General features: G+C 60.2%; 1 protein-coding gene across 5 annotated transcripts in view; it reads right to left on the reverse strand.

The window, feature by feature from the left end:
• Nucleotides 1–19440, reverse strand: part of HPCAL1 (hippocalcin like 1) — an 83589-nt gene that overhangs the window by 11084 nt on the left and 53065 nt on the right. For 4 of the 5 annotated variants that reach the window (XM_054569721.1, XM_054569742.1, XM_054569736.1 and 1 more), the window contains exon 2: nt 7324–7411. The exons of the other annotated variant lie outside the window; for it this stretch is intronic. The gene's annotated coding sequence lies outside the window, so the exon portion shown is untranslated. The remainder of the gene's footprint in view (nt 1–7323; nt 7412–19440) is intronic. 5 annotated transcript variants of the gene reach the window in all.

The following is a 19440-nucleotide window of genomic DNA, read 5'->3' on the forward strand; positions in this document are numbered from 1 at the left end:
GCGGACAAGACACAGAGACTCTTCCCGGGCACCCACAGTCCCCCCGACCCCGCACCGCCCCCCCAAGGCTGTGAGACAAGGGGATGATACGCCCAGGCGGCTGGAGGCAGCGGCCTGTTGCGCGTCATGTTGAGAGACCTTACAGGGGAGGCCTGAGCTGGGCTTCGAGGCTCCAGGAGTGGGCCAGGCGGTTCGCATCCAGCGTGACTGTCAAGTACGCCAGGGAGGCGGCGCTGACCCCAGGAGGAAGTGGTCGAGGAAAGAGGGGACTGGAAGGCGGGGCTTGCAACGCCCCCCAGCCTGCCCACCAAAGGCCCGAGCCCCATGAACACACGCAGGGTGAACGGACCAGTCAAGACGCAGGGACCGCTGGATCACAGGTTAAAAACTCCGAAACTGAAACAAACACGTGGATCCCCCAGCATCTCCTTCTCAGGGACCACGGGGCCGACCACAAGCTAACTGAGCTTTTGAGAGAAATCGAAGCGGTCACAGCAGGCTGGACACTGTGAGTGAAGGCAGGGGCCGTGCTGGGATTTCAGACACCGTCACCAGCCCCCGCAGAGACCTGACCCGCCCCGCGGTCAGCCCCGGCACACCGGCCCCCACAGGCCGGCGCCAATTCCTCCCAGTCACGGGGGCCATCCGGCTCCGGGATAACAAGTGCCACTCGAAACTGTGGGCAAGATCCGCCCAGCAGACAGCACAGCAGGCCTGGTTCCTCTCTGACGCTCTGTCCCGGACGTGAGCCACAGCCTTTCCCCAGGACCAGGTCCTCTCCGGCAGGAAGGAGGCCGCCTAGAGAGCCCAGCGCCCCCCGGATGGGACCTAGTGGATGGGCAGCTGCGGGGGTGGCCGGGCAGGGCCCTGGAGTTGGGCGAATCTCAGTCTCAATGCTCCATCGAGACCAAGCCTCTCTGTGCTTGTCTGCAGAACACGACCAGGACGCCCAGCCCCAGGCTGCGGGCGGGAAGGCGGCCGGGCCCCTAACAGACTCGCAGGCGGCGGGCGCGCAGTTACTGCCCGGCGGGGCTCCTCCCTGCCCCGCCCCCGCCCAGCCTCAGGATCTCGGCTGTCTCTTAGCTTCTCTGCGCCCCGCTTTCCTGGATGGTGACATGGAAATGGCGGTCCCTACCTGTTGGCTTTACAGGGTGAGCCGTGAGGATAAAGAGAAAGGAAGGCTGGGCAAGGGCTCAGACACATTTAGAGCATCAGGCAAACCCACAGAGGGATCATCACAGCTTTTATGAGGCCAGAAGCCCGAGCCTGCTTAATGAGCTTCACCCCTGCGTCAGCAGCACCAGGCGGGGAGGCCCGAGCGACCCTCGCGGCGCACCCGGGTGGGCAGACAGCCTGGGACCCCAGAGGCCTGGAGGGGGCGCAGGGAGGAAATGGGGAAAGGATGGAGGAAGCCCAGGCCGGCTACCGGGGGCGGGGCCCTCAGCCGGCTCTCACTGCCCCGGCGCAAGGCCGCTGCAGCCAGAGGCCCCGGGGTGCCGCCCCCTGTTGTTGGCCAGGGAGCACCACGGGCGTCCTCGCGCCCCCGCCCCGGGTGTGTCCTGGGCAGCCTGGGGCTTCTGACTGGTGTGGGCCCACGGTGAGGGGCGCGCGGGGCCCTGTGTGCCTGCAGAGCCACGCCTCGGAGGACGGATGGGGAGCTGCAGGGGCCGGGGAGAGGTCTGGGCTGGCCCGGGGACGCGGGCGTCAGACCCCAGCGGGACAGGGCAGCTCCGGGCCGGCCTGAGGCACATGGTCGCACAGAGACACCATGCGAAGCGCACCACGCATGCCAGACGCCACACACCACACCACACCACACCACACGCACCGCACGCATACACCCGCACACACAAGCAGCCCCCTTCCCCTGCCTGGTGTGGTGCCGACCGTCCGAGAGCCCGAGGCGTCTCGGGCTCCCACTGTGGGGGAACCCACGCCTGCTGGCTGCTCTCAGGCCACAGACTCCCACCACGTGAGCGTGGGTGGTGACGGGGATCGGACTCCTAGGATTCCTCCATCCCCAGAGAAAAGAGCATGGGCCACGCTCGCCATTCGTTCCTTCGTTCCTCAGCCACTTCCCGCGCTTACGAAGCTTGCACAGACACGTCACGCACGGGGACCTGAGACGGAAAGGGGAGGCGCCGTGGGCCAGGCATGGAGAAAGGCGCAAAGGCACCCGGGCCTCCCAGGGGAACGGTCACCGGGGACAAGGGTCGGAAACGGCATTCCCGGAGGAGCCCGCCGTGCCTGGGGCAGGCGGGCCGAGGGCCACACGGCCGGGCAGGTGGCAGGGCCAGCCCCCCACTTTATCCTGGGGACGCACCTCGGCTTCCTGGCTCCCAGACCCGAGTTTCTGGGGCGACCATGACCAGCAAGCGCCTCGTCCCTGCTCCACAGCTCTGGACCCGGGGCCTCCCCAGGCACCTCCAGGCCCAGGGACGGGACTAACGATGGGACAGTACAGACCAGTGCAGATCAGTCTGGGACAAATGGACAGATCAGCAAGTGGATTACGGAGGGGCAGCAGGGCAAAGAAGGAAAAACACCATCAAACCCGAGGCATGCCGTCTAATCTCGTGAAGGACAGTGCAAATTGGTGAAGTCTTAGTCCAAAGATACCCAAGAAAAGCACCTGTGAATTCTTTCTCAGGTAAAGAGGAAGGACAAAGACGACAGGTAGGTAGATGAGTGGGCGTTTGTTGGGCACAGGTAAGAACTGGCCGTTACTAGCGTGTCTGTCATTTCCCTGACGGGGTGGAGTCGGAGGCCCGGGGGTCCCTGGACCTGCCACAGCCTCATCGCTTACTTTCCTCACCTGCACAACATGACCTTGGACACTGTGGCCCCCCAAACTGTCCCAGTGTCTCCCCGCCGGTGGCTTCCGCCGCAGCGGCGAAGTTCGCTCACTTGGCTGGAATGCACGTCCCTCCCCCAGGATCTCGGCTGGCAGATCGTGCGCCTCGCTCTTTTCCCGGTAGACGGCAGGAAGCTACGCTTCTGCCAGGTTCCTGCTTGCGCGGTGACTAAGTGTGCAATTCATGGGCCCCAAATGAATGGGGTTGGGCCACAGTCTAAGATATCGTGAATGGAAACCGTCCGTAAGCAATGTCATTATAAATGTTAGACTTTCGGTGGCCCCTGGGCTGTGTCCGCTGACAATAGGCTCCGCCCGCAGGGCACGGTCCACTCCACGGGGCAGGGGAGGTGGCTGCCTGCAGCCGAGCACTTGGAGGGAGGGCTGTGCCAAATGCCTGTCTGGCATCACTTATGGCTCCGCACACCAATCCAAAACATTTCTTTTTGTTTTTTTTACACTTGGAAGAAAACTTCCAGTGACTCATCTCATATGCTTTTTTGATTCATGTTTAATGTCTTTGGGAAGAAATAAAAACAGTCAGTCATTCTCAATAAAAATGGCATCAGCCAGGCTCAAAGGCCAGGCGCACGGACGGTCCCGTGCCAGCTGCCCCTTGGTGGCCTCGGCAGCTACAGCCGTCAGCTGCCATTAGAGGGTTCGTTTATCATCAGGAGTGAAGACAGCTCCTCAAAGCTGCTTTGCCATTTCAGAAAATCGCAACGCCAGAAGCCATAGATTCTGCAGGGACCATTGGCGCCTGTGCCCAAACACACGCCGGAAGGGTCGGCACACGCTAATGAGCACCTACTAAGCGATGTCACAGCGTGGAGTGCTGGAGCCACACAGAAGAACAGGGCGCCCTCGAGCACTTACAGCTTCGCGGGCAAGGCCAGGCACGAACTTCCTCTTCTGTGCAACGCTCAGGGCCAGGCACCGCGCTTGGGTGCTGGCTGGCAGAGCCAGCAGACCCAGCTGGGGCCGAGGTCCCCTCCTGACCCTTTTCCCCAGGGACCTAGAGCACAGTTTCAGTCACCCGGGGCCTGATGAGGAACCACCCCATGACCAATTCGCCCAGAGCCTGAAACTCACGTAGGGCCCGGTGACTGAAGACAGGGAGGAAGTCGGGAGGCGCGGGGAGGGAGGTGGGTCCGGCTGGCGTGGGGGCTCCTTCCAGACAGACCGCAGCTCCTGGGCAGGTCCGGCAGTTTCACGGTGGATGTGCGGCCCGCGGGGCCCTGTCCAGTGCGCCCTGGAGGGCCCGCCTTCCTCGCCACCCCTGCCAGGTCTCCGAATTTCCATCGGAGGCTTCCTGACCCAGGTCGTCTCTAACTTAAGTGGAACCGCACACGAGGATGTTCCCGCTGCCTAACTTCTAAGCTGAAAACTTGCGCACGGGGTCTGACAAGTCCGAGAACACTCAAGAGGTCAACAGGACAGAAGAGGTGGCATCTGGCCTGTCCTAGAAGTCTGGGCCCTGTGCCTGGGACCGTGCTGGACGCCTTGGGAAACAACGAGGACCGGGGTGGGCTCGACCTGTGGGGCCCGTGTGGCGGCAGACCTGGCTGGCGGCGCTGACCCAGCACCAACAAGCAGCTAGACCTCGGGGACGCCGCTCAGTCACGCCGTCATTCGTGGCGGAGCCTCCCTGCGCCCCCCCTGGGCACTGAGCAGAGCGGACGGGCGGGGAAGGCACCCCTCCCTCTGGCTCGACCTCTGTCGCCCAGGCGGGCCGCGAGGCCGGGCCGGGTCTCGCTCGGACGGGGCCCGCACAGCCTACGACGCAGAAAGAAACCTCCCCAGAGCGGAAGCTCGGGGATGCCACAGGGTCGTGACTCCCTTGCCCAGGGACGCGGCCCTGCAGACGGACAGGCTGGTCCCCGTGCCCCCACTGACTCCACAGCGGATGAGAATGCCAGGCCAAGTCGCCCGCGCCCACACTGGGTGCGTGTGTGCCCACGGCGTGTGCGCACGCACACGTCTGCCCCCACGCTGGTCAGGCAGGACCTGCCCTGTGGCTGAGCACTGACGGGAATGCCCACAGGAAATGACACTGCAGAGTCATCCCGAGTCCCTCTAAAAATAACCCTCAACTTCCAGTGCAGGAGGGGTTTCCCCTTTCCCCTGCCCTACCTCCAGCCACCACAGCTCACATCTGGCAGGCCGGGGTGGGGGTGGGGCGGCTCTGAGAGGCCACCTGGGATCCGCAGGCTGGCCAGCCCCTTGGGCCGCCCCCCCGCCCCCGGCACCCAGGGGAGGGGTTAGTTGGGGTCACGCCCCCAGCCTCTTCTCCACAGAGCCCGAGCTCCCCATGCCCGTTAACCTAACGCCTTCCAGAACTGCAGCTAAGCAAATCTCTTGGAGCAGCGATGACCTTCGAAATGTACGAGGAGGGGTCACTGCTCCGGGGACCCAGGAGACCCGTTGCCGGGTGCGGTTGTGGTTATGGGCTTCTCACCCATTTTCCTCGTCAGGTCAGCATTTCGAGGGTCTGCCCCGCAGGAGAGACCCTCCCGCGCACACCTGTCCGGCCCATCTCCACCCCCCTCACCCATCCCCCTGCGGTGACGATGATCCTCCTGCTGCTCCTTAGTTAGCATGTCGGGCGCCCTCTCTGCCCCCGGCCCTGTGCACGGGCTGCCACTCAGACGAAAACCACATCCTCGCCTCCTGCAGGCCTCTGCTCGAGGCGCTTCTCAGCGGGGCTGTCCTGGAGCTCTCGGTCCAAACTGGGGGCCCCGGCACAGCGCCGGACCCGCCTCTAGCTTTATCCTTCCCTAGCTTTCCTCTGTATTTGACTGAGTCCCTGGCCTCTTGCCGGCAGCTGCAATGCAAGGCCACGCTTTACTCTGGCTTGTTCCCCACAGAGCCTGGACGCCCCCCGGCACACAGAGCCCGATCACATGAACCACGACTGCGGGGGAGGGGAGGGAGGCTGGGATCCGCGGCTGGGCCGGCCGGTGCCTCCCATCCAGCGCCTAGACCAGGGGGCCTCCCATTCACTATCCCCTGACCGAGGACACCCACGTTCACGAGCCATCTGATTCCCAGAGCTCCTCGTCTCTTGGCAGTGGCGGTGGTGGGGGCAGGGAACAGTTACTGAGTGTTTGCTGTGTGCGCAATGAAGTCCCCAGGGGCCTCAATATAAGAAGAGACACCAAGGACCGCCTCCTGCGCCCCCTTTGAACCCCCCGCCTGCTCCAGCCTCAGGGGGCCCCACCTGGCCAGGCGCCTCCCTGTGCACCGGCACCTGCCCTGGACCCTCCAGGTAGCCGGGCTACATGGGTGCAGGTGATGCCCAGGGAATGCAGGCCCCGTTTTTTCCTGCCCATTCCCAGCTTCACTCAGCAGGGCTGGTGGAAGGAAATCAAGCCACGGCTAATCTTTGAACAACACGGGTTTGAACTGCATGAGTCCGTTTATACGTGGATTTTTTTTTCAATAAATACACAGTTGGCCCAACGTATCCCTGGGTTTTGCAGCCGCAGATTCAACCAACTGCAGATTCCACCAACTTCAAATTGAAAACTGTGTTTGATCTGCGGCTGGGGATCCATGGGTGCGGAGGGCCGACTCGGGGCGCCGTTGCTTTACAGAAGGATCTGGAGCATCTGCGGATTTTGGAATCCGTGGGGTGGGAGTTGGGTCCTGGAACCAATCCCCTACAGATACTGAGGAGCCACAGTTAGGTTCCGGGGGGTCAAGAGCTCTAAGCTGATTTTCGACTGCGTGAGGGTGGGAGCCCCCGACCCCACGTCGTTCGAGGGTCAACTGCAGTGAAAGCAGCGCCTTCCCCAGGAAGTTGAGTCTGTTTCCTTTGGGGACAAAAGCCACTGGTCTGTCGCCAGAGGCAGAGGCGGCTGCCTGGATCTCTGGTCCCCACCCAGCGAGCGTCTGCACAAAGGTGAGCAGGAGACGGGGACAAGGGGACAGGACAGGAATTGTGGCAGGAGAAACACCCCCCTCAGGAAGACCAAGGCGGGAGCCCCCCCCCACCATTGAGAAAGGAGGGCCCCACCCCGGGGAGGCGCTTCCTAGGGCCAGCAGCTCGCACCATGGCTCTGCTCCGCTGGGCGCCTCGGCGGGGGCTCCGCGGGTGGAACCGGCCGCCGTGGGCCATCCTCGTCCTCGCCCTGGCCGCCCCCACACACCAGCTGCCAGGCTGGGCTCCGGCAGCCTCTGAGGCTGAGGTGGTAACGCGACACTTCGGCCGGTCTCAGGGCCAGATCTCAGCCCCATGGCTGAGGGCTAAGAAGAGATTCCTTCCAGGTGGGAAGATGAGAAGAACAAAGAGGCACCCTTTGCTCCTGGGGCCTAGAAAACTCCAGAGCACCTAGGCGGGCTCTGCTGGGCTGGGCTGGGCTGGGCTGAGACCCCAACGGCCCCTCCCCCGAGCCCTCCCCCAAGGCTCCCTCCACCTACCCACCCCCATCCCCACCGGGCCTGTCAGGCCTCTCCGAGTGACTTACCCAAGGCCAAGTGAAGGCGGAGACCGAGCAGGGATCAGAACCTCCAGGGGCTGGTTCCACGACCTGGGCTGGGCCACTAGACCATGCCCTGGAAGAGAGGACCCACCGGTCACTCGGGCTGTGGACACCCCGGCCCAGAGCCCACTGCCTCTCCCTGCCAGCGGCTTCCACGTGCCTGTGGGCGGACCACCGTTTCCACAAGCCCTGCGCCAAGAGCAGACAGACCCTGGCTCCCGGCCTCCGGCCAGCCGTTTGGGGCAGCGACCACGGCGCATGCACCCCTGCACCAGGAGGGAGGGAAGGCTCCCACAGCAGCGACGTAAGTCCCCCAGTAAGATGCAGGCCACCCCTCGGGTGGGGCCGGAGCCAGAGTGAGGCAAGACCTGTGGCCTCTGGGGTCTGCAACCTGGGTTCAAGCGCTGGTGGCACCGCGGAGCCACTGCAGCCAGTCACGTCTCCGCCTGCGGCCTCCCCTAGGCCTCTGGCCCCCAGGGTCACGGTAAGGGCCGCCCGGCCCAGGGCCGCCAGCTCTCAGAGCGACCACCACCAAGCTCTGGCCCCTACATGCAACGAACAGTCAGAAGGTGTCACGGCCAACAGGCTCAGTGACCAGCTAGCTTCGTGACGGGTGCCAGCGTCTGTAGCCACGTGGCCACCTTCTATCGCAGCCCATCCCGTCTCACCGAGACGCGCGCCGCTCCTGCGGGGAAGCACGGGGTGGCGGGGACAGCGGGGGGCACTGGCCCCAGGCGTGACTCCGCCTCTGAGCGGCCCTGAGACGGGCACACCGCGCGGCCCCTGCGTTCAGCGTCCCATCCGTGACAAAGCAGGGGGGCTGCCCGCCCTGGAGACTGGGCCGGCTGCGATGCAGGCGTCCCCGCAGGAGGGGGGCCCATCTCTCCCGGGGCCCCGAAGGCGCAGCTCCTGGGCTGCTTGGGAGACCGTGTGGCTCTGTCGCTGAGCCACAGGGGCTCGCCGGCCACCGGCTGTCCTGCGACGGACGGAGACCGCAGTCATTGCTCCGGAGAGCGTCAAGGAGCAGGGTCACTCTGCAGGAGTAATTGTGCCGCGTTTTGTCTGCAGGAGCCCGGTTTCTGTCTAGCGACTGTGCTACAAAGGGCCATGGTTCTTCCTCCCTGGGACAGTAGACCGCGGAGGCCTGGGTGGTTCAGGCAGACCTGCCGGGCACCCCAGGAGGCTCTCAGTGACGACCTTTCCCCAGCACGTGGGACAGGAGAGGCAGGAGACAGGCCTGGGAGGGCCACACCCCCAAAGGCACCCAGCAGGCGCCCCTGCACCGGACCCTCCTCCCAGGCCCCGCTCACGCACCCTTTCTCCTGCGGCCCTTCCTGCACCCCGCCTCCCAGGCCATTGCGCACATTAGGCCGGAGCCTCTCCTAGGTTTGGGGTCTCTGGGCAGTGGCTTGGGCAGCGACCAGGTGTGACCCAGGCCCTCAGCAGGGCAGGGAGGGGGGCCGTGTGGCCGGGCAGCCTGGGCTCAAATCCCAGCTCAACCATGTCCTGGCTGCGGGACCCTGGCCCAGTATTTACCTTCCCAGCACATAAAACGGAGGTGATGGTCCTGCCCAGTGAGTTCTTGTTAAGACTAACTGTGTCCATGCACCAAAGCAGGCTTGGCATGTAGAACTCGATACGTGTCGCAATGGCTGAGAGCAGAGACAGGCCCTGAGAACCCGCTGGAAGGATCTAGGCCAGCTAGAGAGACACAGCCTACCGTAAAAGACGCAAGAAGAAAGAGACAGTCTGAAATAAAGATGTACAGTTGTCTCTGAACAATGCAGTTACTGGCGCGGAACCCCCGCCACAGTCAAAACCCTTGTATAATTTTGACTCCCCCAAAACTTAGTCACTAGTATCCTACGGATGATCAGAAGCCATACTGATTACATAAATAATCAGCTAACACATATTTTGTACATTATATGTATCATATACTGTATTCTTGCAATAAAGTGAAATAGAGGAAATCTTATGAAGGAAATCTTATGAAGGAAATCATAAGGAAAATCATATGCATTCCTTATGCATTTACATAAGGCTGGGACAGTAGCCTTAAATTTAAATAAGGCATTTACAGGGCTGTACAGTAGCAATACCGTAAGTTTACATCGTCGGTTTACAAGATCAGCAAGATTGCTGGGTACAAAATCAATAGACAAAAATCGACTGTATGTCCACACATTTGCAATGAAAATTCAAAAACGAAATTAAGAAAACAACTGCATTATGAAGAGCATCAAAAACAATAAAATACACAGGAATAAGTTTAACAAAAGAAGTGCAAAACTCACACTCTGAAAACTATAAAACATTGTTGAAAAATTTTTTTAAAGATCTAAATAATGCGGAAAATATCACACGTCCATGGATCAGAAGACTTAACCCTGCCAAGAGGGCGATGTTCCCGAACCAATCTACAGGTTCGATGCGCTCCCCTGCTTAGTCCCTTGTAGAAAAGGACAGGCTCACTCTAACATTCCCAGGGAACTGCAGGGAACCTAGACAACCCTGGAAAAGAATGGAAGGTGACCCACAGCTCTCAATTTCAAAACTTAGGACCAAGCAATAGTCATTAAGACAATATGGCGTTGGCACGGGACAGGTATGCAGATCAATGAAATAGATTTGAGAGTCAGAAATAAACCCATGTAGCTATGGTCAACTGATTTTCAACAAGTGTGACAAGTCCACCCAGGTGGAAAGAATATCTGCTCCACACATGGCGCTGGGACACCTGGACAGCCACGTGCAAAAGAATGAAGTGGAACCCGCACCTCATGCCATATGCAAAAATCCACTCAAAATGGATCGCAGGTCTAAATGTAAGAACTACAATGGCACAACTCTTAGAAGAAAACATAGGGGTAAATCTTCACAGTCTTGGATTTGGCCATGGGTTCTTAGGGAAGACACCAAAAGCCCAAATGACCAAAGAAAACAGAGATACATTGGACTTCATTACAATTTAAAGCTTGTCCTTCAAAAAACACAATCAAGGATATGAAAGCACAACCCACAAAATGGGTAAAAATGTATCTGATAAGGGACTCGTATCTAGAATGTATAAAGAACTCTTCCAATTCAACAGGAAGACAACCCAATTTAAAAATGATCAAATGACTTGAATAGAAATGTCTCCAAAGAAGATATACGAGGGGCCAATAAACACACGAAAAGACGCTCAACACTACTGGCTAGTACAGAGATGCGGATCAAAACCACAATGAGATACCACTTCACACCCGCTAAGATTTCTAGGATCAAAACGGCAGGCCAACACAAGCGCCGGCGCGGACAGGGTTGGGGGGAATCCGAGTCTCCCCACGCTGCTGCGGAGAATACGAATGGTGCGGCCACTTTGGAAAACAGTCTGGCAGTTCCTTCAATGATCAGACACACAGTTATCATACAGCCCAGAAATTCCCCTTCTAGGTGTATACACCCAAGAGAAATGAAAACGTATGTTCACAGAAAAACTTCCACACAATGTTCATAGCGTCATTGTTCATGAAAATCAAAGGGTGGAAACAAAGCCAATGTACATCAACAGAGGGAATGGAAAAGCAAGACGTGGCCTACGGATACCATGGAGAACTACTCAGCCATACGCAGAAACGAAGGTCTGGCCTGTGCCAAACACAGATGAGCCTTGGAAATACGAAGCGAAGAAGCCAAGCTCCAAAGGACAAATATTGTATGATTCCATTACATAAAGCATCCAGAAGAGGAACTCTAGAGACAAAAGGCAGATTAGTGGTTTCTTAGGGCTGGGGAATGGGGAGACCAGGAGGTGACGGTCCCAGGGCACGAGAGGTCCTATGGGGATGATGCAAATTATCTAAACTCGCCTGCAGTGATGCGTGCACATCTCTGCGAATATACTAAAAACCACTTGATTATGTTGAGCGACTTGTGTGGTATGTAAATTATATCTCAATAAAATTGTTTTAAAAAAAGGAATCTAAGACAATGCTCTTGAACTTCTCTCTCCCAGGGGCCAGGAGGGCAAAGAGCGGGCCACAGGTGGAGGGAGGCAAACCGCAGGGTCCCTCAGCGCCGCCCCCAGGGGCCTCCGGCCTCCGCACTCATCGCCCCGGCTGACCACTGGGGTCTGGCCGCCTGGAATCCAGGGTACGGCCCGGTGCCTGACGTGCTCTGGGTGCAGGGACAATCCGAGGAGCTCACAGCTCAGCAGGGCACCCTCAGGCGTGGGCTGAATGCTGGGGTGGGCAGCGGACGCGGGCACCGAGCTCTCTGCACTCACGGGGGTGGGGGCAGTCCCTCGGGGGAACCCTCGGTCCCGTCCGTAAGGAGCTTCGGATGACCTGTTGGCTCGGCGACCGGAAGGGCTGGGGCAGCCGCCCCAGGCCACGGCACTGGCCACCTAGGAGGTTCAGTTCTAGGGCCGTTGCTGGGGTCGGTTCCTCCTCTAGTAGCCCAGGCCTGGGCAGACTCAGTGCCCATTGTCCCAGCTGCCAGCCCTGGGGAGAAGCAGCTAAAAGTGCACCTTCTCCCAGAGCTGGGCACCCCGGGGGCCGCAGTGCGCGGGCAGACTCCAGTCTGCAGGAATCCGAATGCCTCTCCCGCCCGCTCCCACCAGGCCGCCTGTGCGCTCGGGAGATGACAGATCATTTTAATATCTCCTGAAATCCAGCTGAGCCAGGGAGCAAAGCCCCTGAGGGGGGAAAATAGAGTGGGGCCCAGGTCAGAGATGGATGGGGGATCATGACTACATCCAGGGACTGTGGTTCCAGGATGACTAATGCCCCTGCGGCCCCCGCGAGGGCGGCAGCGCGCAGAACACTGCCACGCAGACGTGGCGCGCGGTGCTCGCTCTCCACGGCGGCGCTTTCTTCCACTGCCCTGATCCAGGGCTGAGCGGGGGGCGCTGCATGTTCTGAGGATGTCACCAGCATGGGGTCCGGTCTGGGGACAGCCCCAGGACACACTGTGGATGCCAGGAAGGGCAGGTGAGCCCACGCCCACGCGGCCACGCCCACCCACAGGGCCTGGCTGCAAAGGATGGCCGGCGTGACAGCAACCTAAGCCCCGAGCCCCGCGTGACCATGACCAGGCCCAGAGCCAGCCCTCTGGTCACCTAGGGCACTGGGCGCCGGCCAAGCACACCCGTGACTTCTGGGCAGTGTGCGCATCCACTCCCCGGACCAGCATATTGGAGCTCTTGTCCCCAAACAGAGGACCGGATCGTCTCCAACCACTCTGCCGGGTGTAGTTACTAAGGATGACCACGCACACCCCATGACCCAGCAGTTCAGCTCCTCGGCCTATTCCCAACAGAAAGACAGACACCAGAGACACGTGCAGGAATGCTCATGGCTCCACGGCTGGTGACAGTCTCTGCCAGGGACTGTCCCTATGCCCATCTGCCACAGATGAACAAACTGGCTGTAGTGTGTCCACCCTATGAAGCACCGCAGAGCAATGAGGAGGAGTCTCTACAACACGCAGCGCCGGCGACACTCTGAACGCTGAGAGACGCACCCAGAGGCAGAAGGCCGCATCCTGCGCGGGGCCGTTTATGAGAAGAACGAAAATGGGCACGCGGGGTGGGCGGCGGCGGGAAGCAGTGGCTTCCTGTGCCGGGGGGAATGACCAGACAGGGTCGTGGGGGGCCTCTGGGTGCTGGTTACACCGGTTTGCTCATTTCGTGAAAATTCAACAAGCTGTAGGCGTACAACATGTGCAACTGAATGCATGCAGGTTCAATATCAATAAGAAGGAAGAGAGTGAGGCATCCCCCCGTCCCTGCCCACCCCGGGCCCGACCCAAGCTGAGGAGCTCCCGTTTTATTTTAAGCACAACTGTTGTGCAAGAATACGGAAAACCAGCGAGCGCTACATCTGGACTCCGCTGGAATGCTTCCCGCAAATTGGCCGCCTGAAAGCAGGCGTCTGGGGCCGGGGGGATAAAGGCAGGTTCTCCTGCCTGAGCCACTTATCCAGCCGCCGACAGCTTACCCAGCTGCCTATCTATGATGCAGGAATAAGTCATCTGAAAACAGAAATAAATTATTCATTCTCCACAAACAAGCAGCCCTGGGTTCCCGCACCTGTCGCTGCACTGCCAACACCCAAAGGCTCGGTGGGTCCTGTTAGCACCACCACCGGGCCAGCAGACAGCGACCCCACCGGCAGCCGGCACGTAGACAGCTCTCCTGCGACCTGCCCACACCGCTTTCCACCCTGCATCGCGAGTGAAACCCGCGCAGTGTCAAATGGAAAACCACAGCCGGCCAGCTAGCGGGAGGCAGGGCTCCGGGGCAGAGCGTGCGCCCCGAAGGAGTCAGTCCTGGGGCTGCCTTTCACCCACAGCCCCCTCCCCGCCGCCCACTGCGCGCTCCATGGTCTGAATCACCTGTCAGGTCAGAGTCAGGAGAACACAGACCCTGGGCCCCGCAGCCTCCAGGGTGCAGCCCAGCACTGCCTGTCTGGCAGGTGCCCGGAGTGGAGGCCGCCGGGCGGAAGGACTCAGGTCCCAGAACACCCCCGGATCAAGCCGGGCTCGGCTGGCCTCCCTGGGCAGGCAGCCTCCGGTCGGGTCTCAGCCTCTGGGGCCCCAGGTGCTCCGGTGGGTTTTCGATGACAAGCAGGGACACGGGCAGAGCAACTTTCCCGCAGGGGGCTCGCGGCCGAGCCGTACACAGCCTCCTGTCTCCATTCCCCCATCTTTGGTTGGTTCCAGGCGGCTTGGCTCAGCTTGCTATTGGGAGACAAGTCGGTGAGATTTTTAAGGAGCGCCAAGCTCTGGCCAACCCACGGGCCACTTCCTGTGCCCGAGGAACCTCTGTCCCTTCCTATCCCGCTCACCGCCCCACTTCGGGGCGCCCCCAAGCTCCCTGCTCCTCACCTTCCCAGCAGGGCGCTTGGCTGGGACTTGGGATTCGCAGCTGTGGCCGCTCACGGGGAGGGACAGCAGAGGGGATGGGGTCTTAACAGGAGCCCAGCTCACCCCGGGGCGCACAGCCGCAGGGCCAGGGGCGAGGGGATGGTGAGCATGTCACTGGGCACCCATCAGGCTCTGTCCTTGCAGAGCTGTCCCACGCGATGTGAGGAGGCAGGCCCTGTCCCTCTGCCCCTGTCCTTGCATGAGGGGTCTTCTGCAAGAGCGACACCCGCAGGCTTCCAGCCCCGTGCCCCCGCCCCTCTTCTGTCCCCTCACTGCGGAGGTCGGCAGCTGCTCGGCTGTCCAGCTCTGATGGGACATTTGTTTTGAAGGTGTGGGCAACAGCAGGAAGGCGACGCTGGCCACAGGGCAAGCTTGCCCACCCGGACTGCCAGCAAAGAGGCGGGAGCAGGCACGTGGGAGTGTGTGTGACGCACGCAATAGGTGATTCTCAACCGGGACGGTCTTGCCCCGCCGGGGACATTTGGCCACAACTGGGGACATTTTTGGTTATTACTACTGGGGCTGTCACCTGGCATCTAATGGGCAGAGACCAAGGATGCTACCGATCACCCTTCAGGGCACTGGACACCCTCCCACGCAACAGCCACAAAGCCCAAAACGTCAGCCACGCCGAGGAAGAGAGACCCTGGCATGAACACTTCCCCTGCGTCGCCTCTCCACTGGTGACAGAAGCCAGTGCAAGGGGACACTGAGGGAAGCACAGCCCCGTTCCCACGTAAAGGGGCACAGTCCCGGAGGGCACAGCGCCTCCCGCACAGCCGGAGTCCTGGACGTCCTGCCCAGGATGCGCGCGGCCCGTGCCTCACACAGCGAGGGGCCCTCGGAAGCTGGGCTTCGAGAAGAGTGTTGAGGGCCGGCTGGGCGGCCGGCAGGAACAGGAAGACAGGCAGCAACGGCAGGCGCACTCGGCCCGCGCAGGAGCAGGGGCCTGCGTCTCAGAAAACCCAGCCTTCGGGGTAGCATTTAGCACGAGGGCCCTTCACTTTCGAGCCCCATTTTCTCTCAGGTCCCACAGGAAGGGGTCCTTCCTGCAGACCAAAGTCTAGGATGCTCTGTCCGAGGGCTGTGGCGTTAGGTTTGGGGGCACGGGGAATGCCGGCAGGAGTTTATGGGGCGTCGGGACACCCCAAGGTGCGCAGAGGCCAGGCCGGCCGGCACATTCAGTTCTGCCCGAACCATCAGCGCCCGCACCCGAAGCCAAACCTCTGGGCAGGCGGAACGCTCACCTCCACGCCGCATGCCTTGCAGTCAGACAGCGCCACGCCACTGTCACCTACTCCGCCCTCTGTGCGGACACCCAGGCCCGAGGCTCAGGGAGGTCACCGCGTGGGGAGGCTCGCGGTCCCCGGACAACCCCGCCGGGGCTCAGCTGCGGCCGCCCGGGCTGCTGCTCAGTGCACATCAAACCCTGAAGGAACCCTTTGCGGAGCCCCTCGGCAGCTCCTTGCCCGTGGTACACCTGGCGCCTGCCAGGCGGGGCCGCCCGGCGCGCCCGGGCACTCAGACGGAGGGCAGCAGCTCTCCTGTTCTGCTCATCCGCCCCCATGAGGACTGCAGGGCCGGGGGGCTGTCCCTGTCCTGCGTGAGCAGTGATCCAGGGACCCAGGCCCACGAAGACACCCTGTGGCTCCCACATTTGACCCTATTTATGGGGGTGGGGGGCAGGTCTTTGAGCTAAAATTGAAGTCTCACTTATGTATCTTTTTCTCCTGTTCAAAACATGTTTAACTAAACTCTTAGTAGGTGCCAGCCACGGGCGAGGTGTCCCAGGTGCCCCCGCAAAGACGAATGATTCTGGCTTCCCAGGGGCTCCCACGGGCGCGCTAGGAGCTGAGAAGGCAAAGTGGCACTGCCAGGCGAGGGTGGGGGAGGGATGCTGGGCAGGGAGCACCGAGGGGCGTACAGTCCTACCCAAGGATCTGGGAAGGCTTCTTGGAGGAGGTGACATCTAAACAGGGACCTGAAGGGTAAATAAGAGTTATCCAAGCAGAGAGAGAGAGAGATGAGGAGGGATGGGGTGTAGGGAGCAGCCTTGCCAGGGGCTCCCCAAGAAGCTCCCGCACCTGGGCAAGAGCAGGCACTCCAGGGACATGCCACACAGGGGTGGGGGCCAGGGCCATCAGCAAACGCCGCCCCCGCCCCGCCCCTGGGCTTTCATGGGAAAGGTGCCCAAGGGCATCAGAGCGGGGAGACCTTCCCACAAGTACCTGCAGGCCTGGAAAAAGCCCAGGGGCTGATCAAACTAAAGATGCAAACAGCAAACACTCGCCCGCCCCTGCCGTGCCCGCGGCAGAGCCCCTGCGTCAACACTCTCCGCTTCCCAGGGCTGCGCGCCCACTAGGAGGGCACGCTGACACCGGGGCCTTTCCGCAGAACTGCCCACACGCCTCTCGCCAGCCCGGCGCGGAGGAGCCGGACGCCTCCAGACCGGACCTCATGCACTTCCTGACTGAGAGCTGGATTTTTTCGATTGCACATCTGCCGCGCCCGCTCAGGGCACTCCTACAGTTAGGCCTGCGCAGAACTTCCCGGGGTGATTACAAGTCCTGTACGTACCTCCCCGTGGGCGCAGCCAGGGAGGCCGCCTGCCCTTACCTTAAGATGGCGCCCCTAGCTCCCGGAAGCTTTGCCCCAAGGACCCGCAGCCCGGCCGCCCCAGTTCCAGTCCAGAGGCTGATCTGCACGCGCACACAAGCTCCCACTTCTGCGTCTTTCTTTCTCAAGCCCGCACACTCGTAAATGAATGAACATATCCTGACGCCCAAGTGCAAAGCTTGCCTGCAACCTGTTAGATGGCTTATTTTCAGCTCATCCTTGCAACTTCCCAGAGCTTCTGGAATTTAGTATCTGTCCGTTTCTTTTATCCTCAGCCAATCTGATACACATGCCATGGCCCAGAAAGCGGTGGGTAAAAATGCTGCCGCCGTCAGGGCCAACGACGCAGCACCTGCCCTGAGACACGTCCAGGGGCAACGGTCACCAGCACTCAAGGTCTTCGGGGTCAGCGGCTCGCCTGCCTTCGAGACCACCTCAGTACCCCTGCTCAGCTCCGGCTGCCGGAGGCTCCGCCGGACCCAGCTGCACGCGAAGGGCCGGGCGCCTGGCTCTCCTCCCGCAGCCCCACCCGCCAAGAAAGGACGCCCACCCTGGTGCCCACCGCCCCCCGCCCCGCCCCCTTCAAAATAACTCCCACAAGCAGCGCCTGGCTCATCTTCACAATCTTTCCGAGAAACACACAGAAAGGGGGAGGCCGGGTTTTGGGGAAGCGACAGTCCCTTCAAATCTGGCCTCTGGAACGACCCATTGCATGAGCTCGGGTGGACGGGCTTGCGCGATAGAGACTTGAACACACTCCCAGTTGACACAGGCCGACGGGTCGGGTGGGGAGGACATTAGGGCGGTGCCCGGTCCCAAGGATCACCTTCCATGGACAGAGAAGGCTGGGCTGAATCACGTCCGAGTCCAAAACCTTCTGTGACGAGCCGTTAAACATGGCGTTTACAAATACTATGTTAGTGACACACACAGGAAACTGGGATGATGATACGATACTAAATAGATAAGTGGGACATGAAATGGATGTGCACCGACAACAGTTCTCTGTGTCTCTCTGACCCTCTGTAAGTCGACACCACCCTGGGAGACACAGCCCCAGGTATTAGCTTCGATTTCCCCGAGCCATAGACCTGCGGACTACATTTGCTTTCTTCTTGTCGGCACTTTTCACCTGGTTGGCGACGGGCATTTTCCACGGATGACCAGCCCGAAGCTTCCCTGAAGGATGCACTCCCCCAGCACAGGGGCGCCCAGGCAGCCACCTCACCCAGGGCGCTGCGTCCTGGGCCGGGCGGGCCCTGCTCGCCCCGCACCTCGCCACGGCACGGTCTGGAAGGACCAACCGCTGAACGGCAAGGCATTCATTCGTTAAATAAATGGGAGCGCACGCCCAGGAGGGAAATACTGCCAAAGCCGGCAAAATCGGGCCACAAAGGATGGCTTTAATAAAATGGAAGAATGTATTCAATAAGTTATTATGTTAAACAGGGCGTATCAGTCTGTGAAAAACGCAGCGCACTACGGGGAACCTACATTCTGTGGCACTTGCCAGAGCAGGAGAGATAAGATGTGAAGTGGGGCTGTCCCGCCCGGCCGGGGGAGTTACTTCTTCTTTCAGACTTTTGGGCTTTCCAAAATTACACTCCCTGCCTCCCCTGGAGCCCACCTGGCCCCCACCTGGCCCTGTCTGGACCACCGTCCCCAGCAGCAGTCCCCACACTTTGGTCAAATATCACCTCCTTAAGGAGGTCCACCCCCCCCACTCCCCAGCCTCCTGCTCAAGTCCTTCCTGTGGCTCTTACCCCTAAGCACTTGTTGCCTTTTGCTTTTTATTATGTTGACCTGCCCCCCCCCCCCGACTACACATGGGCTCCTTGAGGCAGGTTTGTTATTTTGTATTTTGCAGGCCCATCCCCAGAGCCTACAACATGCCGGGCACATGGCAAGGACCCAACAGACACCTGCTAAATGAGGGATGAACACGTATAACTTTTGTAGTAAGAAAAACTTAGCAATGGCAAAATACTGTAATGCCTTTTTTTCTTCATCTGGGTCAGGTACATTTCTCCTTAATGCTAGACCTGGATATTTTCGTATGCTCTGTCGGCATGAAGAAATGGCGTCTTTTACTGTGAAGTGCTTTAAGGTATAATTTACGCACAATAGAAGTCATTCATTGACATACATAGTTCAGCGAGTTTTGACAACTGCGTACACACCATTGTGTGGCCATCTACCTAACATTTTCGGCACCAGACTGCGATCTTTGAAAATTACATGTTAGTAAGTGGCCGTGGCTAATGTGAATACTTAGCTTCTCTCCAACCACTCTCCGGATTGTTTTATTAATGGATAGTTTTCTTTCCAGATACACCCACTGGGCGCCCACACGGGTAAGGCTCTGTCTGAGAGGCTCTGGGGTCTCGTTCTGTCCTCCAACCCCCGGAGGGAGGTGCTGTCCCCACCCTACGCGTGAGCGAACTCCAGTCTGGAGGTCAGCTGGCTTGCCCAGGGTCACGCGGCTGCTAAAAGGAAGACCTGGGGCCCTGACCAGTGTGGCTCCGTGGGTTGGGCGTTGCCCTGCAAACTGAAAGGCCGTTGGTTCGATTCCCA

This window comes from Pteronotus mesoamericanus, unplaced genomic scaffold, assembly GCF_021234165.1.
Source record: "Pteronotus mesoamericanus isolate MK-2021 breed Mesoamerican mustached bat unplaced genomic scaffold, CSHL_Meso_final contig_101, whole genome shotgun sequence".
Classification (NCBI taxonomy): domain Eukaryota; kingdom Metazoa; phylum Chordata; class Mammalia; order Chiroptera; family Mormoopidae; genus Pteronotus; species Pteronotus mesoamericanus.